Below are 20,940 nucleotides of genomic sequence, written 5' to 3'. Positions count from 1 at the left end.
TACCAGCCAAGTGCCCTTTTTATAAAATTTTTTATTTTATTACAAAACGTTTGAATATATTTGCTTTAAAGACGTTTACAATTATTTAGTGTTTATAAACCGGTTAATCGAAAACCAGGTTTTTCTTCACAATTTCGGTTTTTTTATCACTCGCTTAATCGGTTTTTAACATTTTCCACTAAAATCAAAAAATTTCGTGGTTTTGTGGTTATTTTTATTTATATTCATTGTTATACAAATTTGTTCAATTCACAAAGTCTCCTATCATGTCATATTATCATAATGTTGTAATATTTCACGACTCGGCTTAACCCCCCATACATTATACAAAATCTGCTTCTGTCTCAATTATATACCGCTTGATTGGAAAAGGATAAATGTTATTTTCTATTTCCAATCATCTTTGGAAAGACTCATCGACACATATATAAACCAGAAGTTGAAGGGCTCTTAAAGGCTCTCACACACGATAGTCCTTCAGAAGCCTATATTAGAAGGATGGATGACTTCTGGTCAGAACCTTCCTCGGAATCTCTGGATATTCTACACAACTTCCAATTCATTGGCCGCAAGGTCGTAGTTGATAAAAAGTGTCTCATTAAGAATGCACTTTTTAATTTTAAAGAAAAAAACACATATTTTTTTGAGATAGTTCTGATTTTTTTTATTGGATTGTAAAGAAGACATGTTCCGATTAAGTATGGAATAAAATATCTGTCAAATGGCTCCCACGCTCTGATGGCAGACCATTACTCTTTTCATGAAAGTTTCCTGGTTTATTCGCATAAGCCCGAGATTTCACAAAAACGGCAAAGAAAAAATCGCACGGCGTTTTTAGTTTGGAAAGGGTGTGAACTATGTGCACTTCAACTCGGAGACCATAAAGTCCATTGTGATCGCTCGAGGTTAAATCGCATGATCTTGGTGGCCAGTTGAATTTCTTGAGATAATTTGTTCAGGAAATCGTTGCTGGAATAAATCGCTGTGACGAATGCCGTTCACAGTCACTGCAATTTCGGCCTCATCTTCAAAAAAGTATAACCCAAACCCGCCGCCTGACCAAAATCCGCACCAGACTGTTGCTCGTTGTGAGTGCATTTGTTTCCCATGGATTGTTCTACAATTTTGTGTATTCACAAAGACATTCAGATGAAAATGAGCTTCATCGGAGAAGATGACTTTTTTCGAAAGATTGACATTGACTTCACTTGCTCCATTACCATGGTCTGCTGATTTGAGCTCCTGAGTAAGCTGAATTTTGTACGCATGAAGATGGAGGTATTTTGTTAAAATTCGCTGAGTAGTGCTTCTTGAAATTTAAAGTTATTCAGTTATTTTCGGGTTTTCGGTGACACTCTCATTTACAGCAGCAATGTTTTAAAGAGACCGACCGGTACATTGATGCACAGGAGTCTTACTGCCCATAACCAACCCTGTTTCTTCACATTAAGTGTACTCTCTCGACTGAAAATTCTTTGCCATCGGCCTCAGCATAACTTTCCAAATTCTTATAATATGTTTTCACAATTAATAATCGTAATAAACATATGTGACAGCAGCCAAAAAAATTACACTAAATTTAAAAAGTGCCCTCTTACTGAGACACCCTTTTAGAATATACAAACTCTGCCTCTCTCTCAATTATATAACAATTGGTTATTTCTATACCCAAAAATGGCAATACAAAACATGTGAATGCATAAGACTTCCGCCTATAATATTTGGAAATACTCATCGATCGATATACAAGGCAGAGTTGAAGGGATATTTCCGAATCTCGAACTGTCAACGTGAGATTGTAAGGACCATTGTGAGATCACTAGAATTCTAACAATAATCAATGTCAGCTTTTCTATACACAGATGAAACCTTCATTAAGAATTTAGAGATCTGCTTGAATCGGTATTACAATGCACTAGCCCCTAACAGTGATAAGGCCATCTGTTTTCACGCTCCTACAACAAATCTCTGATTACATAAAGCCCCACAAAGATTTTAATAGAATGTTCAAAGTTATGATTCCTTCCGGATGGAAACATAATTAATGGATATGACTTTAGAGTATACACTACACTGATGGTTTCAAGATGAACTGTGACGTTAGATCTGATGTGTTCTGTGTTCTGTTAAGAACTCGGATATAGATTTTCAATACGTCTTCCAGATAAAGCCAGCATATTTTAGGCTGAAATATTGGCGATCGTACAGTGCTCCTTCGAAAAAAATATTCGTGGGCGCATTTAAGTAATTTTCGTGGACTTATGCTCGTAATTTCAATAAAGAGATATCTATCAGTGATTAGTTACTTATGGAGTAAAAATATTTGGTAAGTTTTACCCGTAGATATTGATTTGAAATTAATGTCAAGTTACCTTTTAGATAAATTAAGTTATATTCTTTGACTGTTACGGCTATATCATATATAATCTGACATCACTTTACTTTGGATCCCGGCCTACTAATACGGTAATAAGCCTCCATGTTGTGATCAACGATCACTAGCAAATATATGTGGAAAGCTTAATAGCACCTAAACAAAAGTGGATAAAAAGAGTCGAATTGTCACAAATATTCTCTGTTGGTCATATTCAGAGAGAGTAAAATCGTTTAAGCACAATCAAGAGATATAGAGACAAATTTCCGTTCATATACAAACTGTAAAAACGCAATATGTCCTAAATGCATAGATATATAAAAGAAATATGACACGAATATTTTGTGTTAATACTTGAGCCAGAAAAATAAATTTCCTCTCATATTGTCTGTAACAAGGCGTATTAACAAGGTGAGTGCGTCCCGGCAACAAATACAACAATGCAAAAACAACAGGCAATTTGTTTTTGTGAAAATGTACGGTAAATGTCAAAATCAAGGCGAATTAAAATATTACTATGTTATTTACAATAACAAATGTAAACATAAACAAAGTTTGACATATAGTGTACATAAAACCACAGCGAATTAAGAAACAGCTGATTTTATGCACTCAACTTGTTAATACGCCTTGGTCTGTAATAATAAAATTCGGTTGTAATAAAATATGCTTCAAAATAAACGAATTGTTGTCTGCACTGAATAGTCTAATATGTTATTTCAAAAATATTTGTTTGTATTATTTGACATAAAAAATGTGTAAACTTGATTTCAAAATCTTGTTAAAATTCTTTGTAAAACTTATGTTATTGAAATAACCATGCAACATCTTTGATATTAATTATCAAGATAACAATCTTCATTTCCAAATATGACTAAAAATTTATAAAACAACAAAATAAAGATTCCTAACAAACATTTTAATACAAACAAGGTCTCATGGCCAGCATCTTAAGCAAATGGAATCAGAGACAAATAAAAACCATACCATATTAAATGCATACAATTCGCAATCTACGGTTTAATTCCCAAAACGAAACTAAATCATATCTTTTTTTCTTCATTTTCAAATTATGTACTTACAAGATGTTTAATTTCAATGAGCTGTCAGTGAATGAAATCAATAATGGAGTTGCCAGTTTGAGAGTAAATAAGTTTAACAAAATACCTGTACTCGGACAACCCTTAATTTTTGTTTAAATAATACCCTACACTCTGTTTTTTCTTTGTTTTACCCTACACCTGCATAGTGGGTAGGGTATTAAGCGTTTGTGCTGATGTTTGTTACTCCCAAAAATATTAGTCTAACAACCACCTTAAAGTATACCGATCGACTCAGAATCACTTTCTGAGACCGTGTGTCCATCCGTATGGGTTGCAATTTTGAAGATATTTCGATCAAATTTGTGAACAAATTTCGTGGCGATCGGTCCATAATTGAACGTAGCTCCCATATAAGGCCGACTTCCGAAAATGCCTAACGAGAATAAAACTCATCAAATTCTTGGTATCCAAAAACAAGTAAAAGAGCTATATTCGTCAGTGCCGAATCTTATATACCCTTCACCCAGTTATATATTAAAATAAATATTTTTAGGTAAACAAAATTAAATTTTTTTTTCCAAATTTTTTTGGAAAAAGTTTTTTGCAATTTTTTTTAAATTTTTATTTTTTTTTAAATTTTTAATTTTTTTTTGTTAAAAGAATGTATGACAAAAAAAATTGTTAATGAAAAAAATTAGGGTTAAAAAATATTTTTCCCGATTTACAGTAGCCTTATATACATCGTTGCAATGGACTGAAATATCTATCATTTGATATCCATATTGTCTATATTAATGACTTAGTAATCCAGATATAGATCAAAAATAGGCCAAAAATAGAGGTTCCCCCTTTTTTCTTTATATCTCAGCCATTTATAGGCCGATTTTGTCGATTTTAAATAGCAACCGAGCCGGAAGAATTCCAGCTATATTGATGTATGAATCATGTATATAAGTTATTTGGGGGCTACGGAAAGTTGATTTCAACATATCGACTTGGCTATCTATAACGATCCAGAATATATATACTTTGTGGGGTCGCAAATGAAAAATGTAGAAATTATAAACGGAATGACAAACTTAAATATACCCTTGCCATTTATGGTGAAGAGTATAACAATTCAATATAAATAAATTCCATATAGAAAGAAATCACGCGACCTAATTTTTTACCCTAATATTTGTTTCCACAATTATTAAGATAACCCAAGTCCATCTGAATTAAAACTAATATCTAAAGCACAGCCATGCTTATAAGCTTGAAACTTGCTGATCAAATTGTTGTTTTTTTAAAGAGAGTTCTTAGCGAAATCTTTCCTGATTTATATATTTCTAATACCATTAATCAATCTAAACTGATTCATTTCTTTTCTATCTTCTATTGTAGTGGATTGTTTCTGTTTAAACATGATTTTCATAATTTATATTATGTATATTCATCATACTTCTTGGAATGCGTTACAAATGCAAACCAATTGGATTTTGTTTTATTTCAAATCTATCTCTATTATGTGTATTTTTTAACAAAATACGAGTAATACTTGTACATAATATGTATTATTCATAAATTATTTAACTTTTTATAAGGGCATTAATGATTATTGTTTAAACTTAACGAATTTGTATGAGAATCTTAAATTCATAAAACATGAAATGCTAAAATGTATTGTATGATTTAAGCGTTAATCATTTTTTTGCTGACAAACAAAACGAATTGATTTAGAAAATTGAATTCGTTGAGTAACAAATGTGATTTTGGCAAAGTCCATAGCAATTTGTTTCTTTTGTAGTTATTATTATTTGTTTTGGTAGTAGAAACTATTGTTGAAACAAATGTACATTAAAAATTTCAACTTTAGATGTCTATAACTTTGTGAACAGCTCACTCTATATTTATAGAGCAAACGATTTGATAGATGATAACTCGTAAAAAACATAAAACATCCATAACTATCGTTAATACTGCCTTATTCAGGATAACACGATCAATCTGTGATCACTCACATTTAATACCAAAAGTCAATTTTTTAGATGAATATAGCTTTTTTTATAATATTAAAAATTGTTTACATGAAAAATTCGAATAAATTCTACTTAATGCAGAATAATTTTTTAGAATTGTTTATCTGGACCTTTAACTTTTGATCATTTTTAAGAGGTATTGCAACATATGGCCGAGCGTTGTCATGAAGAAATATTACAGTTTGATGTCTAGCTGTATATTCAAGCTGTTTTTCGCCAATGATCGCTTCAAACTAATCAGTTGCGTTGTGATGATCGGGCCAGATTTTAGCAGCTCACAATAGATAGAACTAGAGTGTCCAATAAACCGGAAAATTTAAAAAACCGGTTTCCGGTTTAACCGTAAAAGTGTGTTTTTGAAAAAACCGGATTCGATTATTGTCTTTTAAAAAACCGGTTAAGCGGTTTTGGTTTTTGTCTTCATTAAATTTTTATTTAATGGAAATTTAGCATTTTGTAATACTTTATGCAATTATTTTATTTATTTTACGAAATGTCGAATGCTACAATTTTCTATAAAATAAATCAGTATTTTTAAAAATGGTATCAAAGTTTTTCATAAATTTGTTTGAATGAGCTTTAGAAAATATATTTCATTAAAACCGGTTAATCGTCTTACAAAAGCCAGTTTGTCAAAAAACCGAAAAGTTAAAAAAACCAAAACCGGTGTAGTTTACAAAGATGAGAAAACCGGTTGTCCGGTTTTCGGTTGCTTTTTTTGTTGTCGAATGCTACAATTTTCTATAAAATTAATCAGTATTTTTAAAAATGGTATCAAAGTTTTTCATAAATATATTTGAATGAGCTTTAGAAAATATATTTCATTAAAACCGGTTAACCGTCTTACAAAAGCCAGTTTGTCAAAAAACCGAAAAAAAGATGAGAAAACCGGTTGTCCGGTTTTTGGTTTTGGATACTCTATATAGGACCCTTTTGCTCGGCTTAGCGCCATGGAGATTTGGCTTTGGTGTCGATTAGGCTGGTTGGCCGGATCTCTTGCGCTTCGGTTTTTCCATTTTTCATCGCAAGTAATTATTCGTTGCTAAATTTATTTTCTTTTATAGAGTTTAAGCATCATTTCGGACATGCAAAATCGTCAAGGTTTCAATTCGTATGGTACTCAATTTCACTACTTTTGGACGAACTTTGCTGTTCGCAAATGTTTTGAAATAGCTCCCAATAATTTTCAATCTCTTGTTGAGGATAACAACAATATTCATGGAGCATTGCCTCCAATTCTTGTTCTTTAAACTTTTTCGGCTGGCCTGGGCTGGCTATCTTTGTCTTCGGTGTCATAAGACTCTTACATGCTAAAGATGACACCGGATAAATGAGCGTTGAATTGTTGACCATTTGACCTATTTTATTGAAATTTCTATCGTTCTGGAGTGAACTTCGGTCGAAACTCTTGTTAGATATTGTCTTTGAGAACTTCCAGAGTATGAGACTTGTTTCTATAGGCCGTAAATTTAAAAAAATTCCAAAGAAAAAAGTCTGGATTGGTCAAATCTTACCCGCCACTCTAACTTGCAAAAATGAGACTTTAGGAGATCCACAAATGAGCGAGCTATTACCTTTGGATCATTGTTACGTATAGCTAACCAATCACAGTAACCGTGTTACTCTGGGCGTTCTCGAAAAAAATAAGGCCCGATTACTCATCCGACGCCAATGGCGCACCTTGTAGTGACTTTAGCTCATAGATCGGCTAAGAGAGAACGTGGCAATTATAAGACATATTGCGAACTTTATTTCTTTCTTGTAAACTTACAAGTTATGGATTGCGATTTTAGTTTAATCTTAATTAATAATTTGTATGAACTTCGATGGCATTCGTGTTGTTAAATAACCGATCATGATCGTCACCATGTTGTAGATACGTAGATTTTCGATACTAACGAAGCCCAAGTTCTGTTTGTTTAAGTATCCTTTATAATCAACTCAAAATAGTTCACTGCTTCGTTGGAATTCTCAAATATCCAAAAAAAAAACTGAATGTTAATGTCATTTGCAAAAGTTATAACATGTTCGGCCGCTTTTTTACAAAACATCTACCAGAAAATTGTATTAGCATAAAAACTTTCTCAACAAATCAATTTTTTAGCTTCATTCAAGGCTATTTGAAGAATTTACTCATTATTGAATTAATCTTCTTCTTCTATATATAAGACAAAAAATGTTTCTACCTATGTCCGTTATAGACTCAGAAACCATCCAACCGATTAGCTCCAAACCGGTTTAATTGTAATGGACTCCATTTGGTTCATTTGTAAAGCCGATTTTCGGATTTTCCCACACAAAAATTTTACCCAAATTTTAACTTTTGATAATTTGTATCTAAAAAATAAGTGGACAAGTGTTTGGTACTTTTAAGGGTACAAAATGGGCGAAACTCAAGTTTTAGTACTTTTTTTGTATCCCATATCAAAGAAATTTAATTTAAACGGAATTGTAGTCCTTCTAAAAAACATACAAATGGATTTAGTCACTTTTTAGAAATTTGAATGTATAAGGATTAAATTGATCCGTCTTTTTGGTACTTTTTATACATTAATATGGTATAAAATTGTTTATTATTAATAAAATTTTTTAGGGTAGTAGCACACGCTGGTTCATAATAAATCTCATTCAACCTTTGACTTGTTAAATTTTGGTTGAAATTTAATGGAAATATTGTTTCTTCATTAAACTATATTTTGATTACCTTATCAACAATGAGTATTTGTGAATAATTTCAGCCAGCAATATCCTTTCGTTTGGACCCTATCAGACAGACAGACAGACGGACGGACATAGCTAGATCGTCTTAGAATCGTATGAGGACCCAAAAAAAATACTTCTTGGTTCTAAGACCAATATTTCAATATGTTACAAATGGAATGACAAAATTAATAATACAATGGTCTTAACTCTTTTACTAATAGATTTGAATTGAAGAAAAATTCATTTATTTAATAAATTATATTAAGCACTTTTGTAATGGATTTGAATTAAAGAACATTTTAGTGATTCAATAAGAAATTCATTGTATAAGGAATGAATTTTCAAAAGAACGAATTCAATAAAATTGAAGAACTATTGTATAAAGCGTTAATTCGTAATGAATTCTTTAATGAAATTGTTAAGAGTTATTTAATTAAATTTGATTTGGAAATATGAATTAAGAAGTAATTCTTTCGAACCTTTGATTAAGGTTTAAGATCAGTCCAGGAAGTTACTAGTTATAAGTATTTATTTAATAAAATAACTTGTTGCTAACTAAGTTTTGTCAAGAAATATTTTACTCTCATCTATTTTTAGTTGTTAAATGTTTAAATTTATCATTTCAATTAAACACAATTGTTTATATGTAATCTCTTTGTCGGATTAGTTGCTAATAATTTATAGAATTAAATCATTTATACTTAAAGCCAACAAAGAAAACACTTAGATCTCGCTATTCCCTTTGGATATTATAGTTTATTCCTCTGACATAGAAGTGGAAAATGTAAGAGTGCTTTATTCGGCCATTACCAAAGTTTTTAAGCAGAAAACTAATTTTTTAAAAAAAAAATATGAACTAAAATTTTTTTAAATTTTTTCCAGAAATTTTTCTATTGTTAATCCGTATTTCCATGATATATATTGGTGGATGGGTTGTTAGAATACACTTTGAAATATATTTCATTTGATAACCATATTGTCTATGTAAAAAATGTTTTTTAAGCCCGATAGAACTTACGAAACATACTACGCTCAGTTTTAGACATTTATGATCAGTATATTCTCGAAAATTATCATGAATAGATTGACGCTTGTCCAAATTTATTTTGAAAATCAGTCATCGATTCGTGCATGTTATAGACTACTATTTTATAAGGTCCGCGAAGGTGGCATCTTCGGACCTTATAATGAAACCGGAGATCACGTTACAGTCAATGCAGATCGTTATCATGATCAATAATTTTTTCTTTGAAAATATAGATGACATTGATTCGGGAGAGATATGGCGACCATAACTTTCGATTTATTGAAATCAAAATTTGGCGATAACTTTATATTGAGGAATGGACCAAGGTCGTGAAATTTGACACCGCTCGTTGGACCAGGAGATGTCACTGGTTTATGCTGTTAAACCATCAACAATTGACGCCTTGGAATTCAAGGTCAACAAATCGAGGTAGTCGTGGTGTTTTTTTTTATATTTCAGCCATTTTCGGACTGATTTTACCGAACCACGACTTTACCCGTTATGTTTATGTATCACTCATCTTTTTCAGTTATTTGGCGGCTTCGGAAAGTTGATTTCAACAGACAGATGGACATCGCTATATCGAGTCCGCTGTCTATAACAATCCAAAATATATATACTTTACGAAAATTGTGGAAATTACACAACACAATGAAAACGTTTGATATCCAAATAAACAGTCGTCTTTCCAGTACTCAATGTATTCACATCTCCTACACACTCACTTAACTCTAATGCAGCTGATATCACAATGTCAACATCTATAAAATATTTTCTGTATTTTTTCTGGATTCCACAATTTAATTAAAATTTATATATTAAATATTCATTTCAAATTCAATTCAATTCATCTTTAACTAAAACAAACATTTATTTATGTGTACATATTTACAACAACATAAATGATCTATTACGTTATGTGTTGAGCTGAAGAACAAAAAAATAAATAAAAAATAAATAAATACAAAAATAATTAAATAAATATTGTTCAGACGTCTTGATACAATTAATTATTGTAACTTCATACGAGTATTTAGTTGTTTGTTGCAATTAAATAAAATTGTTTTCAAAACAGGTGCTCGCTCTAGAGAAATAAGTTAATCAATGTTTTCAAATTAATACATATTGATGAATATTGCTTGTCACTTTTTAAAAATGCATATATTGAAAAACGGAAATAAAACCATTTAGACGACATAATGACATATACATAGTAAATGGATTAAATAGGAATATATTAATTTTTAATCCAATAATTTAGTATCAGGAACAGCAAAAAAAAACATTCTTTAAAATCAACTGTGTATAAAAATTAACATCAAATTTTCGATCTGTATTTTGACTACAAGGTTTAACCTTCGCTTTACCAATACCCACCCGGGTGACCACATCGATTTTATTGGTTTAATATTTTTTTTAATTTTGTTTCGATTTAAATGAAATTTGTACTCACAGAACAAATTCTAGAGTTCTATAGAATTTAATAGAACCATTTTAAACTTTTTATAAGGTTTTTTCAATTTTTTAAAATTTCGTTCGTCGCATATATTTATAGAAGTGTAGAGTCACCCGGGTGGGTATTGGTAAACCATGTACATAAAAAACCTTTGGTAAAGCGAAGGTTAAATTCACATAAAGAAATCTTAATGGATTTCAATAAATCGATAGCCGCGGTAGGCGTATGGCACGAAGCGTCATTTTGTTTAATGCACATCTCGCCAGGATCAATGCCATTAATATTTTCAAACAAAACATCATTAATCATGTTGCGGTAACGATCTCCTTTGACCGTAACACCAGCTCCGGCTTAATTTTTGAAGAAATAAGGTCCGATGATATCCGCGTTTTTTAATTATTTAAATTTCTATAAATTGTTAACGAGGTTTATCAAAGGTTTTTCATACCTAATTTTTCATCCTTAAACTGTGATATATTTTATAAGGTAAAGCCAATTTGTTATTAGTTGTTGAAATACTTATGTAAAATCTCATAATTTGTAAATTTTAAACTTGAAAAAGTAATTTGAATAAAGGAAAAAATATATAATAATAAACATCCGCGTTTAAACCGCACCAAACGGTGCATTTTTCTAGATGTAAGAGAGTCTGTAGGATCCGTTAAGCCAAAAATTAGCATCATCGCTACACAATTTTGCAGTCGTCAATAAGTTGCGCGTATCGATGACTGATTTTCAAATTAAATTGATCAAGCGTCAATCTATTCAAGATGATTTGCCAGTTAAAAATGTGTAAGCAATATGACAGTTCGTTTGACAGTTAACCTTTCTGTAAGTTCTAACGGACGTAAAAAACACCCTTTATTAGAAACGAAATAACATATTGGGTGTATGACTTAAAAATGAGGAATTTTTTTTTAAATTTTTAGTAGCAGATTTAGTAGTCGATTTTGTATGACTTAAAAATGCGGAATTTTTTAAAATTTTTAGTAGCCGATTTTGTAGCCACTCCGTAATATCTGTGTTTTGCCACAACTACATATAGCTTGTCACACAAGAAACTTCTGGGGGAATTTTGTTGTTTTTATACCCTTCACCTTCGTGAGAATTTCTACATTTTTCATTTCCGACCCTATAAAGTATATATATTCTGGATCCTTATAGATAGCGGAGTCGATTAAGCCATGTACGTCTGTCTGTCCGTCTGTCTGTTGAAATCAATTTTCTGAAGACCCCATCTTCAGGATCCAAATCTTCAATAATTCTGTCAGACATGCTTTCGAAAAGTTTGCTATTTAAAATCAGCAAAATTGGTCCATAAATAACGGAGATTTCAGCTAAAAACCGGGACAACCTCGATTTTTGACCGGGAAAAATATTTTTTAACCCGATTTTTTTTTTTTCATCAAAAAATTCTTTTTGTCATACATTTTTTCTCCAAAAAAAAAATTTTAAAAAATTTTTTTAAAAAAATTTGGAAAAAACTTTTTAAAAAAATTTGGAAAAAACTTTTTTTAAAAAACAATTTCAAAAAAAAAATTTTAAAAAACAATTAAAAAAAAAATTTATTTTGTTTACCTAAAAAATATTTAAAAAAAATTATTTTAAGGTATAATTTGGTGAAAAAAATATATTTTAAAGTATAATTTGGTGAAGAATAAGATTCGGCACAGCCGAATATAGCTCTCTTACTAGTTTTGTCTGGTACTGTTCTTGAACATTACCTCGTCCATCAGTCACATAAAAATCTTTACCCGGAAGTTGTGAAAAGTCTGCGATCTGGAACTTTCTGAACTTTATACGACTTCAACCCAGCATCAGCTTTGGATCTGCGCACAGAAGAAACACAGCATTTAACTTTACGAGCGGCTTTTCTGATAGAAATGTTCGGTGATCTTCGAAAAAATTCTTCGACTTCTTTTGTCTTACCAATACCTGTTAAACCTTTTTTTTCCTGATCCAGGCTTTCTTTCCATATTCAAGTCTTCCTTATACTATTTAATGACCCTTGAAACAGTGCGATGATGAACCTTCAGATCTTCTGCTATTTTTTTGAAGTTCCATATTGGATTTTTAAAAATTTCATATCCTTTTTTCGGTGACCACTTTGACAGAAGTAACAGTTGATATCTGAAATATTTTTAAAAGCTAACGTGATTAAAAAAATAATAATTTGTTGGACCAAGAATATATTTTGATTGGAATAATTTGTATACGTTTTATCTAACTCACTCTTTATCCCAGAGAGAGCATTCTACATCGATCGACACCAGTAGCAGTCGGACGAGCAAAAGTCTGGACTATGAGGCGGGTGAGGCAAAACTTCCCAACCACTTCATTGTAAATACTTTCTAACAGGTATTGCATCATGTGGCCGAGCGTTGTCATGGTGGAATATTATGGTTTCATGTCTGGCCACATATTCTGTGCTTTTTCTGTAAATGCTCGCTTTAAACGAATCAGTTGCCTGTGATGGTCTGGTCAGCTCATAACCCTTTTGATCCCACCAAATACAGATCATTACCTTAGCGCCATGGATATTTGGCCTTGGTATCGATTCGGCTGGTTGACCGGGCTTAACATACGATCTCTCAAGCTTCGGGTTATCGTAATGGATCCATTTTTCATCAGGAGTAATGACGCTCAGCAAAAATAATTTTCTTTTATAGCGTTCAAGCAGCATTTCGTACATGCAACAGTCTTTAAAGGTCTCTCGGCTTTAATTCGTATGGTACCAAATTTCCCAGCTTTTGGATGAATCCTGCTGCTCGCAAACGTTTTGGAATTGTTGCTTAAGTAGCTGCCAATGATTTTGCAGGTTCTTGTTGAGTTTTAAAACAATCTTCTTGGAGTAATGCCTGCAATTCTTGGCATTCGAACTATTTGGTCTGGATCGGGTGATATTTGCCTTCGCTGTCATTATCACCACTTCTGAACCGCACAAACCAACTCTCGCACATTGAAACTAAATGATCACATTCACCATTGGTGAACAATCGGTGTACTTCAGCAGCTTTTTTTTCAAATTATAGAAGTAAAGCAAAACTTCCCTCATATGATGCTTTGTTGACACAAAATTCGACATTTTCGAAGCTTTAAACTTTATGTACAATAACTAAGTGAGAATAAATGACAGATATGTATCCTTCAAAATGACATATAAGTTATTAAAAGCAAATAATAAATACAATCCCCCAATTTTCGATTCGATTCCAAGAACAAAAATCTCTACATTTTTGGCCTATTTTTATAATTTAATATTTTACTGACATTAACTAAATTACATCTGGAGTCCAACCTTAATTCTTACACAATACACTCCCTCCAAATAACATTTCAAACATTCAACTATCCATCGATTAACATTAGAACACATTCCAAAATGTCCATCCATTACTTAGATTTAAAACATAAAATTCAAATCTATTATTTTTGCCAACACTTTCAAAGACGCCAAGAAGATGACCATTTGTTACAGAAAAAAAAACAGCAACAACAACAAAAACATGTTGTCTTCACAGTGACAGTTGAAGGTTAGTATCATTATAATTTGCCTTTAAAATGATCAAATCGATCGTTAGACAATTGGCTGTTGTTGCACTCTTATTTCAAAAAAAAACAGATGAACCACTTTTAATGGCTTGTTAACCATTAGATATTGATATGGCCAATAGCAACAACAACAACACACATTGTATTGGCAACCGCAACAGTATCTTCAACAACTGCTAAATGATCGCAATGTTTTAGATTTTTTTCTTCTACATTTTAAATCTATTCTATTGATGATCTAAATAAATTATAAACAATGTGTGACTTGTGACATTAATACAATGATTAAATGTTGAAAATTTTAATTGTTAAATAAATGCAAGGATGCAATGAAATCAAGCAGCAACAAAAACACCACAAAAACATGCTTCTGTTTTGTGAGATGGCAGAGAAGACAAGGCAAGATAGACAGACAGAAAAGTCTTATGGTTACCATACGAGTTTCAGCTCAACAGGTGATTAATGTAAAAATTTAAATTTCATGGAATATCAATTGACATAATGATGGAGTGAGTTGAGCTGTTGTATGCTATGGCAAAGCCAAGAAGACGAAAATCATAGAATAGTGTAATGTCAAAAGGAATAGCACGTACAGTAGATTCATTGACAAATTCAACTTTAACCTCTTCTTAAAGAAGATATTTTTGGTTGGGGGGAGAAATTAATTCGTAACTTGTTCATAGATTTATAAAAAAAAACTTGTTAAAGAATCTGTTTTATGATTAGATGCTTTTGAAATATGGAATACTAAATATTTCATGGGCTGATCGAGTTTCGATCGCAGAACTTTTTAGATTTCATGTCAAGTGAACCAACTTTTGAAATCGATGTCTTCCGATCGGAATGAAATTTGCACAGTAATTCAGATACAATTTTTCAACAAGATCGGTGGAGAACTCTCTGAGTTAGAAGGGGTAAAAATTTGACAATTTGGCCAAATAGGTGTTTTTTCACATCTATGTAACTTATTACCTATTGTTCTTAGCAAAATGTGTCCCAACTAAAAAAAAATTAAAAAAAAATTTAATTTTTTTTCCGAAACTAAAAACCTTTTTGACATTTTTTCGAAATGGGCCCTTTTTCTCAAAGTAAAGCTTAGATATTTTCCTTGAAGACCTCTTTGGTCGCTTATAGAGATCCGAGTGGGATATTTATCAAAATTAATATTTTGTAACTCAAGACATACAATTTTTAACTTTTTTTTGCAAAATTGGATTGTAAAATGCTAACTTTGAATAACTGGAGAACTGGATCTGTTATAGTTAGAGTCGTCTAAATTTATTTTTTTTGTTTCGATATGTCGATTTTTTTTAATTTAAAATAAAGTGCGGCTGAAGCACACCGATTGCTTAACAAAGCTTATGGTGAATGTGGTTCATCGGTTTCAACTTGTGAAAGGTGGTTTGTGCGGTTCGCAAGTGGTGATTTTGACACGGAAGACACAGATCGTCCTGGCCAGCGAAACATTATTGAAGACCAAGAGTTAGAAGCATTACTCTAAGAAGTATTCAAAAATTGATATTTAAGTGAAAACAATTTCAAAAGTTATCAACACATCGATTAAAAGTCCTTGCGATCTATATAAGTTCCAATTTTTATTATGATATTTTAATCCGTTCGAATTTTACAATAATTTGAATTTAAAATTTTTCTTCACGAAAAATCACAAAATTATGAAATTTCAGATTTTTATGGTAAATGTTATTCTCAAAATTGATAGGATACATTTTTATCTTTAAAATGTTAATCCTCTAGTCCTAAGGTTTTCAATAATAACAAATACTTGTTCATAGTGCTTATATCAACACATCAGGGGACTCAAAAACCTTGCCTTCCATTTAAATTTTTAATATAAAATTTTACACTTACGTAAATCGGAACCTCCTTTAATCATTGGTTTGATACCCCATGCCATTGTCTGTATGTAAATTCCTAATTTAAAATCTTGGCTCTACCTTTTTCAGAAAATTTTAGATAAATTTGAAATTTTCCTATTGGCCCTATTCCCTTAATTGAATCAATTTATATTTTACACGTATTTACGTTAGGTTTTCTTTCTGCCCGAAGAATTTTGTTTTCTATAAGAGAAATAATATTAAGACATTTTTGAGAAAATATGTCCTATTTTTATACAAATATAAATTTGTCATTCCGTTTGTAATTTCCCCAATATAATTTTCCGACCCTATAAAGTATATATATTCTGGATCCTTATAGATAGCGGTGTCGATTAAGCCATGTCCGTCTGTCTGTTGAAATCAATTTTCTGAAGACCCCAGATATCTTCGGAATCCAAATCTTCAATAATTCTGTCAGACATGCTTTCCAGAAGTTTCCTAATTAAAATCAGCAAAATCGGTTCAGAAATGGCTGAGATATGAGGAAAAAACCATAACAACCTCGATTTTTGACCTACATATATCTGGATCACTAAGACAATATGGATATCTAATGATAGACCATAGTAAGTTGGACCTATATATATTAAGGGTATATATAAGTTTGTCACTCCGTTTGTAATTTCTACATTTTTCATTTGCGACCACACAAAGTATATATATTCTGAATCCTTATAGATAGCGGAGTCGATATAGCCATGTCCGTCTGTGTGTTGAAATCAACTTTCTGAAGCCCCCAAATAACTTACATACACGAATGATACATCAACATCTCCGATATTCTTCCGGCTCGGTTGCTATTTAAAATCGGAAAATCGACAAATTGCTGAGATATAAGGAAAAAACCAGGACAACCTCGATTTTTGACCTATTTTTGACCCATATCTGGATAACTAAATCATTAATGTAGACAATATGGATATCAAATGATAGATATTTCAAAGACATTTGCAACGACGTATATAAGACCATAGTAAGTTGGACCTACAATGGGTCAAAATCGGAAAAAATATTTTTTAACCCGCATTTTTTTTTTCACCACAAACTAAAAAATTTTTTTTTTTAAATTAAGAAAAAAATATTTAAAAAAAAATTAAAAAAACAATTTCGAAAAAACAACTGGAAAAAAATTTAAATTTTGTTTACCTAAATTTGGTGAAGGGTATATAAGATTCGGCACAGCCGAATATAGCTCTCTTGTTTTTTACATGTTTTTTTTTAAATTTAATAATTTTTTTTTTAATTTTAAAATTTTTTTTTGGTTTTCTAAATTTTTTTTTTTTGGTGAAAAAAAAAATCGTGTTAAAAAATATTTTTTCCGATTTTGACCTACATTGCTCACGTGGGAATGAAAAGGATATAAGAAGATTCATCAGTCAAAAAAAAATATCCAAAAAAATAAGTCCTAATAGTGGAAATTAATCAGCTCCACAAACTTTAACGAATCTACTTTTTCCCCATCAAAACAAACTTCAAACAATACATTTTACTAAACCATCAGCACAATAGATCAAAGATGTTGTCAATGTTTATCTTAAAAACTAACGATTTTGTTTGTTTCAAATACTGTCACACAGACAGAGTACAATCCCCTAAACCCATTTCATATATATTTAACAACAATAAACTAGAAAATACCCCCGACCTGATACAAAAACAAAAGCAGCAACATCAAATATATATTGGCTTATAAATAAAAATTTGTAAATATAAGCTGCATGAGAAATACAACAAATAAAATTTTAGGGAACAAAATGTGCAGCGTGTCTAATCACGCCTTTGAATTGTTTAAATTTTATTTCTTCTTCTTCTTTTTGTTTTTTATCTATTTTTAGCAAAACTATGCAGACAAGCCTTAAAAAGAAATACAAAAAAATAAAAAAATATTTATACCTGCCAATACATCTAAAATGATTTTTTAGTTTTATTATTTTATTTATTTAATTTTATTTCAGTTTAAACGTTGACGTTTTTCTATTTACACTAAATCAAACACAGATCATCGCCTCGGAACATTAATGTTGTCGAGCATATAATACAAAAAAAGTAAAAAAAAATCTGCAGCCAACAACTTGAAAATTCCGCTTAAGACTTGTCTAACTATTAACTTAACAATTGGGGGGCGCAACCGCAGCCACATTAAATAACACACAAACAGAATACAGATGAAACAGTGACGTTTTGTTTTTAAAGTCATATTGAATACATTTAAGAAGAAAATATAAAAATATAGTTTTTTTGTGTAATAATATTAGCAAATTTATAATTTCATACCAAAGTAGGCAAACTAAATTAAACAAAAATGTATTGAAATTATCCTAGTGACTGTGGGGGGCAAACTAAGGCCCGGAGAGTAATTTAAACATATGGATTCCGTGCCAAAATAACTTCTCATAACTGCTTCGAGGCTAAGAACGAATCAAGCCAATTTCGGATACTCTATTCTGAAGTGAAGCGTTTCCAGAGAGAGCGTGGGAAGGTCTGGACTATCAGGCGAATGAGGCAAAACTTCCCAACCACTTCTTTTTAAATAGTGTTTAACACACAGAGAAAACAGATTCGTGATAGCAACCGAATTTATTGCCAAACGAATGATTCTACCTTAGTGACCGAATTTTACAGCTGTGGCTACAAAATTTTGGAAAGGACAACAAAAGTTTGGTTGCTTCAACTGACTTTCTGTTGATAGAACTGAAAAATTCGATGTGTGCAACCGAAACATTCGATTGGCAAAAATTCGGTTGCTATCACGAATCTGTTTTCTCTGTGCAGGTATTGCAACATGTGGCCGAGCGTTGTTATGATGGAATATTACAGTTTCATGTCTGGATGTTTTTCGGCCAATGCTGGCTTCAAACGAATCAGTTGCGTTCGGTACAAGTTCCCTATGATGGTCTGGCCAGATTTTAGCAGCTCATAATAGATTGAACCCAAATACAGAGCATTACCTTAGCGCCATGGATATTTCGCTTTGTCGATTCACATACGATCAAGTTGTCGATCAATTTTTCATAGTTCAAGCTGCATTTCGGACATGCAAAATCGTCTTCCCGCATTTTGCGTTCGGTACAGGTTCCCTGTGATGGTCTGGCCAGATTTCAGCAGCTCATAATAGATTGAATCCAAATACAGAGCATTGCCTTAGCGCCATGGATATTTGGCTTTGTCCATTCACATACGATCAGGTTATCGTAACGGATCAATTTTTCATCGTTCTAGCTGCATTTCGGACATGCAAAATCGCATTTCGGACATGCAATTGAGTGATTTCAATACTTTTTGCAGTATTCCAAATGCTTGGTTTGCCTTTTTGATGCGATTTGTATTATTTCAGATAAATATATAGACTATTGTACATCTATTTGGAAATTTTGGTATTTAAACGCAAGACCTTAGTCATTGCTATGTTAACATGTAAGCCAGCATCACTTGCTGTAGTCTAGGTTATCCCAGATACATGTTGAAGACACGGTTTAAATCAATCAATTCATGTGAAACTCCTTTGCACTGTAGCGCTTGCCAAATAGCCTGATGGTGATATTTGAACATCTCTCTATTTTGTGCTAACGCCTTCACTTCTCCCCAACTCTTGCTACTGCTATTATATACTTTGGCCTCATTGTGCCTCCTCCATGTATTAGCTGGACGTTCCCTTCTTCTGTTCCTTTGCGGGTTCCAGTCTATGGCAATTCTAGTGATGTCGTTAGGTTGCCTTCTAAGGCAACCTAACGACTAGTAGCAGCGTTCCAAGTTTCGCAGCCGATTTTACATTGGCATTGAAGATTGCAATTTTCATAGGCAGAGATAAAGATGGTGATCTCCAAATAGGTTTTAGGCGACCAAATCACGTCATTTTGTTCCATTATTAGTGAAATTTATTAGAGCGAACTTTGCCAATGCTGATCCAATAAGGAGAATGTGTATGGAATTTAATAAATTTTACATGTTAATTGATTTTTCATTACCCCCTGTCTATACTTGACAAATTTTTATCATGATAAACGTCAAAATGGTTGTCAAGATAAAAAATTATCAGGTATAGTCTCCATATATTAGTATTATTGCTTCGTTATGACAAAATTGTTAGTGCTTTTGCTAAGACAACTTTGTCTTGACAACAAATGTCATTTATTGTTATGATAAATATTTGTCAAGTATAGACAGGGGGTTAAGTAACAATTGCCCAATTCACAACTGGTGTTGTAGCGTTGTATCGTTGTATGTCGTAAATATTTTTCAAACAAATTTTTCGAAACAAAAACAAAACATTAATAAAAAAAATTACGACATACAACGATACAACGCTACAACACCAGTTGTGAATTGGGCAAATATAATTAAAAACAACATTATTGCTTATTTGAATTCATAATTTTTATAATAAGTTTTTTTATTACATTTATAAAAATAATTGTTAATTGCCTGCAAGGATAATTTTCCATAGGCTAATAAATAATAAACATAAAAAAAAATGTTTGACATGCCTTCTGCAAGCGATTGTCGATGTCTATGATATAGATATAGTGGTGAGTGAGCGCCACTTATAAATTGCGCAAAGTCTATAAATATGCAATATAGGATCGCCATACCACCGATTGTTCGACAATAATACGAAGGCTGTTCACATGATCTGTGCATGAGTTATGTGCCCTAAAACTATCCTGCTCAGATCGAAGTTGGAAAGACAGTTAAGATGATAATATGTCGTGAAGGATATGCGCCAGTACTTTGCAAATCATTGGCAATAAATTTATGCCCCTCCAATTTCGAAATTCCGTCACGTCACTCTTTTTTGGTAGTTCATATATGTACACCAGGGGTTGGCACTCATATCACAACGAGGTCAACTGTTTAAATATATACAAT

This window comes from Calliphora vicina, chromosome 2 (genome assembly GCF_958450345.1).
Source record: "Calliphora vicina chromosome 2, idCalVici1.1, whole genome shotgun sequence".
Lineage (NCBI taxonomy): Eukaryota > Metazoa > Arthropoda > Insecta > Diptera > Calliphoridae > Calliphora > Calliphora vicina.
The sequence above is the reverse complement of the archived record's forward strand: the minus strand, read 5'-3'. Positions refer to the sequence as shown.